We start from the raw sequence: 17,818 nt of genomic DNA, 5'->3' as shown, positions 1-17,818 counted from the left end.
ACACATATTAACATAAAGTAGTATAGTAGATATATATATATATATATATATATATATATATATATAACATTCATTAGCAAGAAAGTATTACATTAGACCAAGAATTGGAAAAAGGTTCTTTTTCCCATTCTAGCATTATTAGAAATGTGGCACTCCATCTCTCTGAGTCTTAATTTTCTGTCTACAAAATATGCGTTAAATAGTTATACTATTATTATTCTCATAGAGTTGCAGAAGCAAATAGTATTAAAACCTCGTGTGTCATAAATATATATTCATATACATGCACACACATATATAAATATATACATATGTATATATAGATATAAAAATTATAGTGACCTGTTCTCATCCAATTTAAAGATTTAATTAATCTTCTGAGACAGAGAGAGAGAGAGAGAGAGACTTTTCATTCCCTGAAACCTGTAGTGATCTAAAGTGGGAAAACATTTGTTTAATTCAAAAAAGAAAGGTATTTCTTAATTAATTCACCTTTGAGCAAGATGAAAGAGGAATAGAAAAAAGAGAGTGACTGGTTTTTGGAACATATTTTCTCAAAAGGTATGTGAGTATTAACATAACTATTATTCCATTTGGATAAACTCTAAACCTTTGATTACTTCACAGCAGAATTTTGTCTTTTTGAGTTGGGATTACTATAAAACATAGATGGAAATTGCTTGCTTGAGTGAGAGGGAATTCAGAGTAACAGAGTGAACTCTGCCCATTTGGACCTTTCTCCAAGATGGAATGTTTGTCTATTAAGTAAGTTGCCTCTGATAGATGTTGGCTATGATTCAGGGTACAAGATTTTCTTCCACAGTTATAGTGTGCTGAAAGGATTTCTATTCCAATTTCTGGTAGAACTTAGCATGCATGGTCTTGCAGAACTACTCTTTGAAACATTTTGGTATCTCAAATGAACAGCAGGCAAGAAGACTTTGTTGTGATCTTTAAGGGAGTTTTTTCATATCAGAGCAGCCCCATATCCATGGTTCCTGCACTCTGCAGCACCTGGCATTGTTGACCCCCTTCTCCTCCCATTCATAACTCCTTCTCTGGGTACTCCCTTTTGCTTTTTCTCTTACTCTCTGCTCCTTTTCGGTCTCCTTTGCTGGGTCTTTATACTATTAAGTGCCAGACACTGTGCTAGATGCTAGTGTGAGGGATAATTTGCAGTGAAGTTTCTCCATTCTGAAAAATCAAATCTAGAGTGGCTTCAGCATCCACTAGGCTTAAGTTTAGAAATCATCTGACCTTATAGGAATCTGGGACTTAGAGCAATGGAGACCCTCCCCAGTGCCACCTCAGCACAAGATATACCAAATAAGGATAAAACTGCCTTCCTGGCCTTGCATTGGACACCCACACATTTCCATGTCCTTTGTCTCCAAGATAGATTCCCATGCTTGGGTTGTGGGCTGGCCTCCCTACCCATGAGAGTGAAGGCCAGTTGGGGGATTGGGTTTCTGCATCAGAAGGTTATATATACATGGGCTTGCTTCTACCTGTTGCTCTCTCCCTGGCAGACGCCATTTGAACGCCAGGGGCAGAGGGCCCTTTCTCATGAGAAAGAATAAAGAGCTTTTCTGATCTCAGATGCAGACTCTGAACTCTTTTATCCCACACACTAGGAATACAAAGAAGAATATGAATCAGTCCCTGCCTTCAAAGAGCTTACCTTCAAAGAGACCCTTGATTCTTGCAGGACATGGAATCCTTCTGTGCCAAACCCCACAGCATGTCTCTCACTAAAGTCCTCTTGGACAACATGATTCTTAACTTTGACCCTACTTTTCTACTTGAGACTCTGCATCCAGACTCTACCCTATTCAGCTTCTCAACTTTTGTGCCTTGGTTTTGTTTTTTCTTTTTTTGACCTTGGCTTGTTTGCTCCTTAATTCCTGACCCCTATATGAGCAGCAGGAACTTTTTGCTTGACATTCTCCATATATTAAAAGTGTAAACCAATAAGTCCAGCAAGTAGCAGTCCTCACAATTCCAGAGAAACAGCATACTTTTGCCTCTAGCAAAATAATTGTCTAGTCTCACTACAGTGTTGACAGGGAAACTATTATCTGCTGGAAATCCTTCAATGTCTCCTTATCACCTATTGAGTAAAGTCTGCATTTTTTAGTTTGTGCCCTTTGTAATCTGAGATAAAGCTAGAAAAGTACTTCCTACTCCATGTCCCTCAGTCCAGTCAAACTGGATTATTCCCTGTCACTTTGCTCATACTGTTCCTAAAGTCTCCCTTGGCAGCAACAGTTGCTGAAATACTAACCATTTTTGTTCCACCAAGAAACTCTCATTAATCTTTCCAGGAAGAAATGTAGTGCACTTCCTATGAGTTTGAATAATACTTTATAGCTATCTTATGCTTTAATCTTGTTCTCCATTTTTTTAAAATAATACTATCTGTCCTGTGCCCCTGCTAGATGATAAATGCTATGAGGGCAGAATTTGTGTATTATTTCCATCACTTTCGGCACCTAAAACAGTGCCATGACAAGAAAATTTTGTTGAATTTCATTTTGAGCATTTTCTTATTTTCTTTTGCAGGATTCTGAGTGGAAAAGAACTTAGAGATCTAGGTTTCCCCCCACCCTCATACTTTATATAAGAGGGAACTGTATCCTAGAGAGGTTAAGCAGTTTGCCCCAAATAACAGATGGTAAATAGTAGAGCTGAGATTCAACTAAAATCTTTGATTTTAAATCCACTATTCTTTCCCCTATACCACACTTTCTCTCTTTTAATAACTGTAACGGTCATCACAGCTCACATTTCTATAGGATTTTAAGAGTTACAGAGAACTTTCCCCACATATCCTATAATAAAAGTAGCATTAGCTAGCATTTATATAGCACTTTCAGGTTTGCAAAGCACTGTATAAATATTATCTTAGTTTATCCTCTCAACAACCTTGGGAGACAGGTGCTATTATTCTTCTCAGAGAAAACTGAGGCCAAGAGAGGATCACATAACTAGTTAAGTATTCAGCACTGGATTCATTATTTTTTTTGCATTTTTTTGGAGGGCAATTGGGGTTAAGTAACTTGCCCAAGGTTACACAGCTAATTTTTTTTGTGTGGGTGTTAAGTGTGTGAGGCCGGAACCGAACTCAGGACCTCCTGACTCCGGGGCCAGCGCTTCAGCACTGGATTCAAACTTAGCTCTTCCTGATTCCAGGTCCAGTGCTTTAACCATTGTACTAACTAGCCTATAATATAGGAAAGACAAATATAATCACTATTTTGCAGTGATAAGAAACTGAGGTTAAATAAATGCTCAAGTCCATAATGGAAGTATAAAGTGTTGGAACCAGTAATAGAATCCAAGTCTCCTGATTGGGTTTCTCAGTATGCCACACAAAATTGAAAATGGCTGATTCATCTACCCAATAGCACATAGCAGAAGTATTCATCTAAATCCAGAATAGCATAGAGGAAAGAATATTTAACTTCAAGTCTGAAGACAAGGTCAGCTAGGTGGACAGAACACGATCCCTGGAATCAGGAGGACCTGAGTTCAAATGCAGCATCAGATACTTAGTAGGTATGTGACTCTGGGCAAGTCACTTAACCCTGAGTGCCTCAATAAGAAAAAAAAGTGCCTGAAGACCTAGGTTTGAATCTAAGCTCTGCTACTTTAGTATGTGACACCTGATACATCTGTACTATATTTCCTGCATCTATATTTCCCTCTCTACCTCACTAAGTTGTTGTGGGGAAAGTGAATTGTAAACTTTTTGCATATAACTAGCTGCATTAACAAAAATGATAATGAGGTAACCATTTCAGATGGAAGATGCTAGAGAGCTGCTTCCGGGTTTTCCATGTGAGGAAGATGCTTTAGTTAAGATAATGGTTTCTTAGCATGTGCCGAATCCACATTGCACTCTATTAATAATTCCAGTAGGTGACACTAATTGAGAATTCTCAAATTAAAAATCCTCCCTATATCCCTGATGGAATTCAAACATGATAAAGGTCAACAAGCAAACTGAGGGCACACTTCCAGTTCTTGCCAAATTCTACCCACAACTATTACTCCCATCCCAAATAGCTGACAAGAGCCAAGGCCACCCACTCAGGTGTACATCCAGCTTTGGCTGAAATTGTCTGATTTGTAAAGGCTACGTGAGAGTTTAGACTTTTTCTTGTAAAGCTAGTAAATGGAAATTGGATACTATTAGTTAAAAGAGCTCATATGTTATTGCATTTAACTTTCTAACATCCCTGTGGTATATGTGGCAGGAAGATATTATTACCTCCTATTTACAATGAGCTAAACTGAAGTGTGGACAGGCTAAATAGTTCATACCAGACCACAGACTTGGGATTAGGACACCAAGCTAGCTCACCTAGGGACAGCTTTCTTTCTACAAAATAGAATTTGTTTTTGAGTCTCAATTTTTCTATCCTTATAAAGCAAATAATAACACCTGTCTTCCTGGCAAAGAGACATAAAATGAAATGAATTAATAGATGTGATAAATTTATAAAAGTCAAAAGAAGTGTGTGGATAAGAGACATAATTGTTATATCTGAGGTAAGGCACATGAATGAACTTTGCAAACATAAAGTGCTATATGTCATCTGTTTTTATTATGATTGGTGATAACTATTCAGTTAAAAAAAGATCCAGTTAATTTTGTCATAAGATCCTGGATTTGAGTTGGAAGGGACCTTAGAGACCAAAGAACCCAACCCCATCATTTTATAGACAGAAAAACACAGAGAGTTTAAGTGACTTATCTAAGCTCATATAGCTAGTAAGTGTCTGAGGAAGGATTTGAACTCAGATCGTTTTTTTTTTTGAAGGAATTATTTTCTTCAGTGAGCTTTTGAGCTTCCTTTTTCATTTGACCAATTCTTCTTTTTTTTGTTTTTTTGATTTTTGGAGGGCAATTGGGTTTTAAGTAACTTGCCCAAGGTCACAAGGCTAGGTTTTTTGTTTGTGTGTATTAAGTCTCTGAGGCCACATCTGAACTCAGGTCCTCCTGACTCCAGGGCCAGCACTCTACTCACTGCACCACCTAGCCACCCCCCAATTTTTCTTTTTAAGGCAATCTTCTCCTCATTGGCTTTTTGGACCCATTTTGCCATTTGGGTTAATCTATTTTTTAAGGTGTTATTTTCCTCAGTATTTTGGGGGGTCTCCTTTAGTAAGCTGTTGATTCATTTTTCATGATTTTCTTGCATCAATTTCATTTCTCTTCCCAATTTTTCCTCTTCTTCTCTCACTTGATTTTTAAAATCCTTTTTGAGCTCTTCCCTGTCCTGGGACCAATTCATATTTTTCTTGGAGGCTTTTGATTGCAAGAGTTTTGCCTTTGTTGTCTTCTTCCGGTTGTACGTTTTGATCATCTTTGTCACCAAAATGAGATTCTATAGTCTGATTTTTCCCACTCTGTTTAGTCATTCTCCCAGGTAATTACTTGACTTTTGATCTCTTTGCCCAGGTAGGACTCTGCTTCCAGAGTGGAGAATGCTCTGTCCTAAGTTTTGGTAGTTTTGTGCAACTGTTGTCAGAGCTACTTCTAGGCACCTGTAAATTTTCAGTTCTTCTAAGGTCAAAGGAGAGGTGTTTACTCCTTTCCTGGCTTGTGGTCTGGTCTGTGAGTGACCGCAAGCCCTCTTTTCTGCCTTGGAACTGTGAGGAGGACACCCCCTCCATAGATGTCACAAACTCTGCCATGCCAGCACTCCGCCTTTCACTAGGACTGCCACCCAAGACTGTGACCCAGATCCAAGCAGGGCAAAGCAAGAGAATCCTGCCTCAGCACCAACAAAGAGATGTCTGCAATTGCCCTCTGATCAGCTGCTTGATCTCCCCATTATCTGTGGACCTGAAGCTCTGGAAGCAGCAGCTGCTGCTACCACCTCCACCACCCCAGGACTGGGGCCAGACTTTGCTCTTCTCTCACCCAGGTCCAAAAGAGTTTCCCCACTGACCTTTTACTTTGTCTTTGGTGCTTGTGGGTTGAGAAGTCTGGAAACCACCACAGCTGCCAGTGATTCAATCCCCTGAGGCCTTCTCTGGCCCAGTCTGTGGCTCCACTCCCAGCCAGGTGCAATAGACCCTTGCTGTTGGCCTGCCAGGCTGCCTTCAGCTGGAGATGTGTTTCACTCCATAATTTTGTGGGTTCTGTAGCTCTAGAATTTGTTTAGAGTCATTTTTTACAGGTACTTGGAGGGGCTTGGAGGTGAGCTCAAGTGAGTCCCTGCTTTTACTCTGCAACCTTGGCTCCTCCCTGAATTCAGATCTTTTTTTTTTTTTTTGGCTTTTTGGAGAGGGGAAGGTAGGGCAATTGGGGTTAAGTGACTTGCCCAAGGTCACACAGCTAACTTTGTGTTAAGTGTCTGAGGCCACATTTGAACTCAGGTCCTCCTGACTATACAGATGGTGCTCTATTCACTGCGCCACCTAGCTGCCCCCTTGAATTCATATCTTCTTGACTCCAAATCATATGCCTTAGCCACTATTTGTGTTGTTGAGCTATTTCAGGTGTGTCTGACTTTTTGTGACCCTATTTGGGATTTTCTTGGCAAAAACAGTGAAGTGGTCTGCCATTTCTTTTTCTAGCTCATTTTATAAATGAGGAATCTGAGGCAAACAGGATTAAGTGACTTGCCCAGGGTCATACAGCTAATGAGTATCTGAGGTCAGCCTTCAGGTCTGGCACTTTATTGACTCCCCCATATGGTTGCCCCTCAGCCACTATACCATGCTGTGTTCTTCCCTCCTACTCTTCCACTTCCTAAAAAAAAATTCTGAGGTCACCTAGGTAATAAATGGTGGGGCTGGCATTTGAACTCGGGTCCTTATGCCTGAAGCTCAACATTCTTTCCATTGTACTATGCTATTTCACTAATAACTGGTATAACTGAACTTTTCATTTGAGAGGCAAGGGAGTGTAATCAAAAGAAATAGAGAATTTGGATTCAGGAAAGTATTTCCTATGTCAAAGTCTTAAGAGCCCCTGACTCTTTTTTTTTTCTTGCCTTTTGGAGGGCAATTGGGGTTAAGTAACTTGCCCAAGGTCACACAGCTAGTTTTTTTGTGTGGGTGTTAAGTGTCTGAGGCCGGAACCGAACTCAGGTTCTCCTGACTCCGGGGCCAGCACTTTACTCAGTGTGCCACCTAGCCGCCCCGTAGAGCCCCTGACTCTTAAGCTTATTATTGCTATGACTTTGGGGGAGGGAACATATCACTTCCTGGAAGCTTGGTTTACTCTTCTGTAAAGTGTAAAAAAATAATTCTTGCACAACTTCCTTAAAGGACTGATGTTGGGAGCCTTCCTCCAGCTCCCTTGACCCCATGTGGATACCAATAGGACAATCAGGCTTTCCATTAGCTGTCCCAAGTATATGTTCATTTCTCTTATAATAAATCTAGTTCAATGCAATGTCTCATGGACTAGTGATATTGTTTTTGGTTAACAGCTCTCTCTTGCTGCAGGGCTGCACATCTCTTTTTTTAGACTCTGAAGATATCCTTTGTTCCTCTTCTCCAGTGTAATTGTTCATTAGGGATGTGTTACATTACTCTTGCCTCTTTGCTGCCCTTTGGGTGAGTCACAATTTCCATTCTTTAGAGACTGATATTCCATGACTCACAAACATGCAGTATCACAAGAAGTATATCAATGTAGAAAATATAAGTTCTTTTCAGGGAGAAACTCAGGGCCAATAACCATACCACACAATTTCCATAAAGCAATTCAATCAACCAGTTACTCTAGCAACAAGCACTTATTAAGTACCTGTTGTATACCAGACACTCTGTGACATGCTGAAGATACAAAGACCAAAAAACAACAAAAAAAAATGAAATGCTTCCTGTCCTTGAAGACCTTACATTCTATTGGGAGGTGGGAGAGAGGTGTGATGAGGGACAGTATGTACCAAGATAAGTAAGTACAGAGTCATCATAAGACATTTAAATGCAAGGTAGTTAGGAAGGAAGGAAACTAGCAATTACAGGTATCAGGAAAAGGTTTTAAGTAGAAGGTGGTGCTTCAGTTGAGTCATGTGGGAATTGAGGGATTTTATGAGGTGAAGGTATAGAGGAAGTACATACTGGGCTTGATGGATGGTCAATATAAGGGTGTGGATACAAGCAAGAGCATGTAATCTGGGAGGAATGTAGCAAAGACTGGACCAGAGATGGGAAGTAGCAGGTTGATAAGGTTAGAAAGATATGTTGGAGCCAGCTTGTGAAGGGCTTTAAAAGATCAACAGAAGAGTTTGTACTTTATCCTAGAGGCAAAGGAGCTTCTGGATTTCATTGAGTAGGAGAGTGAGATGGTCATAGGTGAACTTAAAGCAAAAGTGGAAGCTATGTGGAGGGTAGACTGTCATGGAAAGATACTTGAGGTGGTGAGACTAATGAGAAGATCATTGCAATAATCCAGGCAAGGCGTGCTGAAGACCTGGACTAGGGTGATGACTGTATGAGAAATGAGTAGATTATAGAGTAGAAACAGCAAGATTTTTCATTAGATAAAACACGTGGGGTAAGAATGACTTGGGAATAATGTCCAGTTTGCAAGCCTGGATCACTGGAAGAAGGTGGAGCCATTCTTGGACAGAAATAGAGAAGTTTGGTAGAAGGGTGGGTTGTGGGGGAGGAGGAGATAACCAGTTTCATCTTGGACATGTTGAGTACGTAATGTCTTTGGGATATCCAATTTGAAATGCCAAAGGCAGTTGATGATATGAGACAAGTTCAGGAGAGAAACAGGTAGGATATAGAGATCTGAGAATGGTATGCATAGAAATTATAATTAAACCCGTGGGATTTGATGAGCTTACCAAGGAAAACGAGGGTACAGAGAGAGGAAAAGAAAGCCCATGCCAGAACAAAGTATGATATGACTATTCAGCAAAGGTGGCTGAGAAGAAGTAGTAAGCCAGAGAAAAGGATAATTTGGAAAGAGAGAGCAGTGTCAAAAAAATTCAAAGAAGAAAGTTTCCAGGAAAAACAAGAAGATTAACAGTATCAAATTCTAAAGAGACATCAAGAAAGAGAAGCCTATTCTTTTCTTGTTTGATTGTGAGTCCATCCATGTATGGATTGACATAGATTCCATCAGGTACTTGGTACATCATAGTCCGCAAAACGGCATTATTCATCCCCTTGGTTTTCCCTGTGTGAGGAATTAAGCTAAACTCTTGAATGATTATGGGTCAAATTTAGGAGACTGCAATGATGAAAGCTTGATACAATCAGCACATCATCCAGAAATATGAGCATCTTAAGGCCCTTACCATTTATAGGGAACTTCTCTCCCATTTGGATTCCAAGCAGTACATCCCTTATGTTGATAACACCTTCAGTAAACAGGTATCTTTATTTTTGCCTTGTTTGTCAATTAAAGTGTCCTACATCTTTATATTGTTCCAGAAATCTCATAAGGGATTAGAATTTAGGCATTTTTCTCTACTGAATCAAATGTTTTTTTTTTAATTGTCAACAATCAATAAAACCCAGAGGGATCTTACATTCTGAACACATTTTAGTCAACTGTTTAATTTTAAAGATGTGCTCTGTTGTATAATGTTAATTCAATTTAATTCCACAAACATCTATTAAGAGCCTATTATATGCAAGGCAATCTGCTAGGACACATAATTTCAAAAGCCTATCTTACCTCAAACCTTCATCAAGGATACCCTATATGCATATGCAAATGCTCTCATAAATATGTATAATACATAAATATGTAGTGAGAGAAAGTAGGCATAGGAATTAGTGGTTGTTAATATTTTCTCTGTCACCTTCTTTTGGTCATAAAAAGGCCAGAATTGTCCCAAGCATTTGATATCTTCTCAGACAGCTTGAGCATAGATGTCATACACCTTTAAAACTGTGCCACCTCAAGCATAGACATTTTCTGTACATATTTTGTCAAGTCTAACAGCTCTTATCTTTGTTTTCTCTAGGCCATTTTTGCTTCTAAATGCAGTACATTCAAATGTGGTGGCTCAATTGTCAACAGTATCTGTTTTGACAGATCTTTTTCATTTTTTGCCTGATTTTATACTCTTTCCTGGGCAGCTAGGTGGCTCATCGGATAAAGCATTGGACCTGAAGTCAGGAAGTCAAATCCTGCCTCAGACACTTCCTAGCTGTGTGATCCTGGACAAATCACTTAACCCTGTTTGCTTCAGTTTTCTCATTTGTAAATTGAGCTGGAGAAGAAAATGGCAAACCATTTAAGTGGTCAAGAAAAACCCAAATGTGGTCAAGAAGAGTCGAACATGGCTGGAATGACTGAACAATGACCACAGCATCTTCTTTTCTATTTCATCCTGCTTTTCAGATGATTTTGTTTAGTTGCATCTCACGCTAAGTTTTTTGTTAAAGTGCCACTTCACAGCCATAGTTTTTTTCTGTTTTATGAGGCAATACTGATTATAATCTTCCACGATTTTCCTCTATACAATTTTTCAAATGAGCTTATATTCTAAATCAGTATTGCTTTTGTTAACTATAGCTCTTTGGCAAGAAGATCAAGTGTTTGCTGGCTGAGATAGTTTCTTGGCTTTGATCTTCCTGTAGATATATATTAAACTTTCTTAGGAAATAATGATAGTAGGCCAACTTACAGCTTCTCCAGTAACCTGCTATATATTCTACTCTGGCTCCCTGTAAGGCTTATTTTTTATAGGAAGCCAGTTTGGCTGCTCCCTTTCCAGACTCACACGAACAGTCTCAACAGCCGCTTATATGTTGATGCTTCTTTTATCTATATTCCATTATTTTTTTTGCATCAACAGCTTGAGCTGTCTCAGCTGTGTGCCCCTATCTCATCTTTATTCTTCTTTCCAATTTGGCATTGCTTTTGTTCTTTGCTCTAACAAGTTGGTCATCTGACTGTACATAGGCATCTACTTCAGAAACAACTCCCACATAAGCATCCAGTCATTTACTATATGGTTTAGAATATTATCAATTCCATTTAAAAAATTAATAAGGACTCACTATGTCCTGGGCATCCCAACTCTTTTTTTGAAGAAAACATCTGAATATTTAAGCATGGGGAGGTAGCATGTTATAATGCACAAATAACCAGTTTTGGAGGCATTTCATAAATGTTTGTTGATTGAGGGTGTTACTGAATTTCTCATAGAATTTCCCTACCTCTTCCGTCTCCATAACTGATGTTGGTGCTTAGGTTATAATTTCTTTTTGTAGTCTTTTTGCAAATGTTTACCATGAGATATGCAAGCTATATGACCATGTATCCCATGAGATATTGTCTCACGTTGTCTTTGGAGGAATGATACCAACTCCTTTATTTACCTCTCAAAAGAAAACCTGTGTAGTATTGTCCCAATTATCTGCAACTTGATTTATTTTCTGGTTTCATTTATAGTGAGAATGGAAAACCTGATATGATCCACTTCCTTCATTTGTATTTCCATTGGTTTATCACTGGACAAGGATCTCATATTCAGTGTTCCAACAACTAAGTTAATGTTTATAGTCCGGACCTGTGATTTCATTTATATAGGGAGCTCCCAGGTGAGAAAACTCACTTTACCAATGTAGGTCAGCACCTTCTCTGCCACTTGTAGTCTTAAAGAGTTGCCTAGAATACTGAGGGTTAAGTGACTTGTCTAGTATCACACAGTCAATGAGACTTTCTGTTCTGAGGCCAGCTCTCTATCTATTATATAAGGCTACCTCTTATTTACAGAAAATGCAAAAACTGTGTGACTACTAATATTCTCTGCTCCCTTTTCCCCTACTTACTCTGCCATTATCTGAAGAAGCAGAAGGACGTTGCACAGGACTGGGGGCCATTTTGTACTTTTTGTTTCATGGGTTCCATGGCCAAGGAATTCATTATGTGCTGATTCATTCAATACCAGTTTGTTATCTATAGCAAGGCTCTCTCTGTAATCAGTAAGGCCTTTCCAAGGAAAGCATAACTAGTCTGTCACCAGGGGTGTACTAGAAGCTCTTCTATTATAATAGAAACTGCTAGAACTTTTATTCTGCTGCCATTGACTTTGAGAACACAAGGTCACCTCCATATTACAATGAGGTACCAAAATAAGATTTTGTGAAGAAAATTGTTCTTTTTATTCATTCATTCAGGCATGTCTGACTCTTTGTTATCCCATGGGCCAATGGAATCCAAAGGACTTTCTTGGCAAAGGCACTGGAGTGGTTTGCCATTTTCTTCTCTAGTAGATTAAGGCAAATAGAAGTTAAGTGACTTGCCCAGGATTGCACAGCTAGTAAGTATCTGAGGCTGGTTTGAACTCAGGTCTTCCTAACTCCAGGGCTAGCACTCTATCCACCGAGTCAACTAGCTGTCTGCCTACCACCCCCTTCCTTCATATGTCCATGAGTGTGTATATATATGTATGTTTATATGCATACATATATGTGTTTTGTGTGTATATGTATGCATATATAGATTATGTGTGTTGTATATTTATGCATATGTGCATGTGGATTTAAATGTTTATGTGTGTACATACTATTTACATGCACATATGTGTATATACATATGTAGCTATATAAATGCATGTATATAATATATTCTATTATTGCTGCTATTGTTTTCATATTGTAGGACATCTCAGAAACCTTTCTGAGAGCAGCTCTGACATTCCTATGACCTAGCTACATGGCGTCTAAACATATAACAGGAAAGATGACTTAGAAGAACTTTCTTAATTATTTTCATCAGACTTTTGATCAGCAGATCCTTGTCTCCCTCTCTACCCTGTACTTCCACTACCCACACTTTATTGTCTTCCCCAAAACCCCATTTTCCCCATCGCTCCATTGTGACACACCATCTTCATTCTCATCAATATACTGTAAATGGGATTTCCTTTATTGGTAGCATTCCCTGCACTACAAAGGAACAAATAGAGAGTGAGACATGTTTAAACTTGGTCCTATAGCAGGCCAACTTGGAAGGTTTGGGAGTAAAGGGGAAGCAGGTGCCAACTGGCACCATTTGATTTAGGCAAAACTTAACCTGTTTCTGAAAGCCTCTCTACTAGCCCTCTGCCTCTTACAGCTGCTCTACAAGCCTACTATATATTCTATCCCACATCACTCTCAGACTTGCTCTTTGTATAAAGTCTGCTTGGCTGCTTCTCTGCCCAAACACACATGAACACTCTCTGCAGATGCCTGTTGCCTCCCAGATCTCTGGGTCACAGACTATGCATCTGTTGTTGCTGCTAAATAATTTCACTAAGAATTTGCTGGGATATTTAGAGAAAGAAAAGTCAAGTCAAGGGAGTTAGGTGGTCAGAGGGGTGGAAGAAAAGGGGAAGGGAAGGAATAGGAGAGAAAGAGGGAGAGAAGGGAGAGAATGGAAAAATGAACAGAGGTGAAAGAGAAATGATGCTAGGAAATGGGAGCTATAAAGAGGAAGAAATATGAAAGAATGGGGAGAAAAGAAGAGACTAGATGGGAAGGAGACAGACAAAAATGGGACTAGGAAGAGATGCAGGGAAGAGGAAGAAAGAAAGAGAAGGAAAAGAGGAAAGATAAAGAGAATAAGAGGAAAAGGAGAGAAATCAAAATAAGAAAGGAAAATAAGAGGCAGAAAAGGGAAAGAAGAAAAGAGGGGAGAGAATAAAGGGGAAAATTCAGGAAAGAGGAAAGAAAAGGGTGAGAAAAGAAGATCAAGGAAGAGAAAAAGGAAGATGAAAGATAGCTTTATGAGGAAGCAGGTGTAAAGATGAAAAAGTAGGGAAGGGATAGAAGGAGGGCAGGAAAGCTGTGTAACAGCAGCTTTCTAGTGCAACATAAGCAAGCGTTTTTCCCACTCAATCTTTTTTCCATTTGTCATGGGATCAAAAGAGCAGGCACACAGCCCAAGAGGGAGAGAGAAAGAAAGAAAGTGAGGGAAGAGAAAACAAGGAGGAATCCCTTTGTTATTGTCAAATCACCTGTCATTGCTTTTGTACTTCTGGATGATCAAGTTGTAAATATGCTGATCTCAACATGCTACCTGTGGTAGAGCCAATGGGCGGGGAGGCTGACCAACAGAAGGGAAATATGTCTAAGTGGTGTACATAAGGACAAAAAAGAAAGCCAAAGGGAGAGCTGAGTGATCATAAGCAGGTTGCATTCAAATTTCCAAAGGTGACTAGGAGATAGCTACAATGAAAGGAGGACCCTCTTCTCATTACAGTATTCTCCCCCTGCTCCAAGCTCAACCATCAGGAGCCTCTTTTCTAGGCTTTCCAGGATGGGCATCCCTTTGATCCTTTATGTTAATGGCAGCAGAACTCTGACTTAGGTGTCCTGTTTTCTACCCAATAACTCCGGATCCACAAAGATTAGTTTATATTTTTGCTGCAACTGCAGAAGTTGACCCTTAGAAATAAAGGGCACAATACCTTTGTTTTGAAGAGGACCAATGACATCACATTCTAACATCTTGACTCAGGGGTAAATTGTATTTAAAAAAGGCAGAGTTGGGTCGACCAGGTAGCACAGCGAGTAAGAGCACCAGCCCCAGTGTCGGGATGACCTGGGGGATTGAATCCAGGCTCGGAATCCGCACCCTGAAATAACTGTCCATGTAACCCTGAGCAAGTTACTTAACCCCAATTGCTTTGAAAAAAAAAGGCAGAGTTGCACAAAGTCATTGGCCTTACTCTCTCTCATAGAGTCCTCAAAGTTCAGTGGCAAGATCAAAATTAAGACAACTGGCGATGGCCTGTGATGCAGCAGATGATTTTGGCATATTCTATGTCTGACCAAGCTCTAAGCTCTCCACAGTGCCTGCTTCAGCCACTTTCATGACTATTAGAACAAATTACTCTCATCTGTCCATTCTGCCAGAGGAAATCTTCAGATGCTTGGGGTAGACATCCCCTTAACTCACTAACAGGTTTGAGGCCTGTTGGTTCCCTAGTTTAGGTCAACCTGATTTAGCCCATCGGCCAAGACAATTTTACATGCTTCTTGGAGGCACATGTGAGAGTTAAGTGACAGGTGGACACATATAAAGCCAAAGGCTGACCCATTCTGGCAAGAAGTTGATTTAGCATTCTCAGCCTAAGCATACTATTGTTATTAAAAAAGAGGTCTGCTACGGAAAGAGCACCATCAGTACAGAAACATGAAATGACCAGATATCCAGGGGTATGTTGGCACTGGTTCATACTGGTTAAATTTTTAATGTGACCATTTAAATATACCTTGGAAATCAGCAAATGCTACAAACCAGGGCTTGGTTTATTGTTTTGTTGATCATCTAGACTTAATAGAGTGATGGGGGAAAAGTTAATAATGCAGATTAAACTTAAAAATTTGTCATACGTACTTTTTTGTGGGGGGGGGAAGGGGGGAGGGAGCTGGCTGTTGAAGAATCACAAGCACATCCCTGCAGCTACTCCTCCACAAAGTCCTATTCCAGTACTCTATCACGATGAAGAGAATACTCTTGCTTCTCAAAGGCTATAGCAAAGTACTACAAACTGTGGTGGGTCCGACCATGAAGAAAAGGCTTTGACTGTGACCCAGGCAACAGATTGAGTCTGCTTTCTGAGAACCAGTTCAGCTAAGCATAGAAAGGCTTACCACCTTTCTTTGCTGGCCACCTGATGATGTGGAAGCCCATTAAACAAAGGAAAATACAAAATGGCCCTTGGACATGTGAGGCCTCCTTCTGCCCTGTGGAAGTAATACTAGGGTAGCATAATTTTTAGAAGAATGGTAAACTTTGACCCTTGTAACTCTACAGTGAGATACTCTTCCAATGACTAACAAGTGGACATATTGGTAGAGGAGTTTAGTCATAGCAGTTAACATTCTTGCAGTAAGGAAAAAAGATTAGGGATATTAAAGCTAAATGAAAAGTTTGTTTACAGACACTTTTTTTTTTTTGCTTTTTATTTTTTGGAGGGGGAAGGTAGGGCAATTAGGGTTAAGTGACTTGACCAAAGTCACATGGCTAGTTTTGTGTTAAGTGTCTGAGGCCACATTTGAACTCAGATCCTCCTGACTCCAGGGTGGGTGCTCTATTCACTGTGCTACCTAGCCGCCCCTACAGATATTCTTTAAAGAAGGAAAAAGAGGAGTTGATAAAACTAGTTTTATCATGCATCCAAAGTTAAAATAAAATTTATTCCTTTAAAAAATTAGGGGATGTGGAAAAGACTGATGCAGCAATAAGCAAAAATCAATAAACTTAGTGTGCTGAACTTGGGGTCAGGGGACCAGAATTCCGATCTTGGCTCTGTGATTTATTCCGTGGTGATGTTGGATCTCATTTTCCTCATCTACAAAATGAGGGGGTTGGATCAGATACTCTCTTCCACCTCTAGATCCATGATCCTATGGTTAGATGATTACTAAAGTCTACCCTAACTTTAAATCCAATTTTTGTAAATAGTTTTCATGGGATAGGGATTATTTGTTATTAAAATGTTTGACAGGACTAGCTTGTGAATACATCTGGTCTTGGGACCAGATGGATTTTGTTTGTTTGATTTTTACATGGCAGCTCATTAATAGACTATTCAGTTTCTCTTTCTGAAATTGACTTATTTAGGCAATCTATTTCTTGTTTTGTAAATTTGAATTTTTGAGGGATATTTATCTCATTTCATTTCTATTTTCAGTTTTCTGTTGGTTCCTGTTAGGAACAGGGGCAAGGATTAGATCCATGAATTCATAGGCATACAGAACTACAGGATTAGGAAACTCTATACCAGTACACATCTGCACCTAGAGCACAGAGAGGTTAAGTGACTGTCCCAGAGAGATAGAGGTGGGATTTGAACTCATGTCTTCCTGGCTTTGAGACCAATTTTCTATCCACTACATCATGCTGTTTCTTGTTAAATTATCTAGTTAAAATTACAATCTAAGCATTTATACCTCAGAAATCAGCAATTGCTACAAATTGGGCCTCAATTTGTTGTTTTATCTCTGGTAACTGATTGTCTCTGACATTCTATATTTCACTGGATTCATTGTGATATCACTTTTTAATTATGGCCATTTGATTTTCCTTTCTTTTTATTAATTTAACTGAATATAACAGTTTTATTGGTCTTTTTTTTTGCTTTTTTGGAGGGGGGAAGGTAGGGCAATTGGGGTTAAGTGACTTGCTCAAGGTTCCACGGATAGTAAGTATTAAGTGTCTGAGGCTGCATTTGAACTCAGGTCCTCCTGACTCCAGGGCCAGTGCTCTATTCACTGTACCACCTAGTTGCCCCATATTGGTCCTTTTTGTAAAAGCTTTTTTAAAATTTTGTTTTATTAATACAGTTATTTCATTCCTTTTGATTAACAATACAAAGTGATGAGCAATTATTTATATCTATATATATATCATTCAATCTATCAAATATAGAGCAAGGTCTATGTTATATAATTCTTTTAACATTATTCAATCAATCAATAAACATTTACTAAACTCCTATGTGCCACTATTGTTAATTACTAATAACATTAAATTTTTCACACCACTTAGTGCATTGCTAAGCACACAACAGGAAATTAATAAACACAAAAGAAGAACAGGGCAGGGCCTTAGAATGTGTAGGTAATTAGGGTTAGAAGGAAATCAGGGAAAAGGGGTATCAGTTAGTTCCCTTTCCCTTGTGTTACCTCCAGGGAAAGGAATGAGAATAGAGCCTTGGGGGAAAGCAGGAAGGTGTCCAATGGGAAAGGTTGGTGTTGGTGCTTGTTAATGTAAGGCATGAAAGAGAGCACTAGACAGACTTACTTTTTCATCCCTCATTGGTACAAGCCTCTTTCCATCTTTATCTCTCTATTTTGGAGGATATTAAATATAACTGTCTTGCTT

The 17,818-nt window shown here is 39.3% G+C and overlaps 1 protein-coding gene across 4 annotated transcripts in view; it reads right to left on the bottom strand.

Annotated features, from left to right (window-relative positions):
• SYNE3 (spectrin repeat containing nuclear envelope family member 3) overlaps positions 1 to 17,818 on the bottom strand; it is a 237,184-nt gene that overhangs the window by 111,790 nt on the left and 107,576 nt on the right. The window lies entirely within an intron of this gene.

The sequence above is a fragment of the Petaurus breviceps genome, unplaced genomic scaffold, assembly GCF_028583685.1.
Source record: "Petaurus breviceps papuanus isolate PSGF00001 unplaced genomic scaffold, PetGlider_PUasm1.0 685, whole genome shotgun sequence".
Taxonomy (NCBI): Eukaryota; Metazoa; Chordata; class Mammalia; order Diprotodontia; family Petauridae; genus Petaurus; species Petaurus breviceps.
Note: the sequence above shows the minus strand (reverse complement) of the source record. Positions and strands in the feature narration are given on the sequence as shown.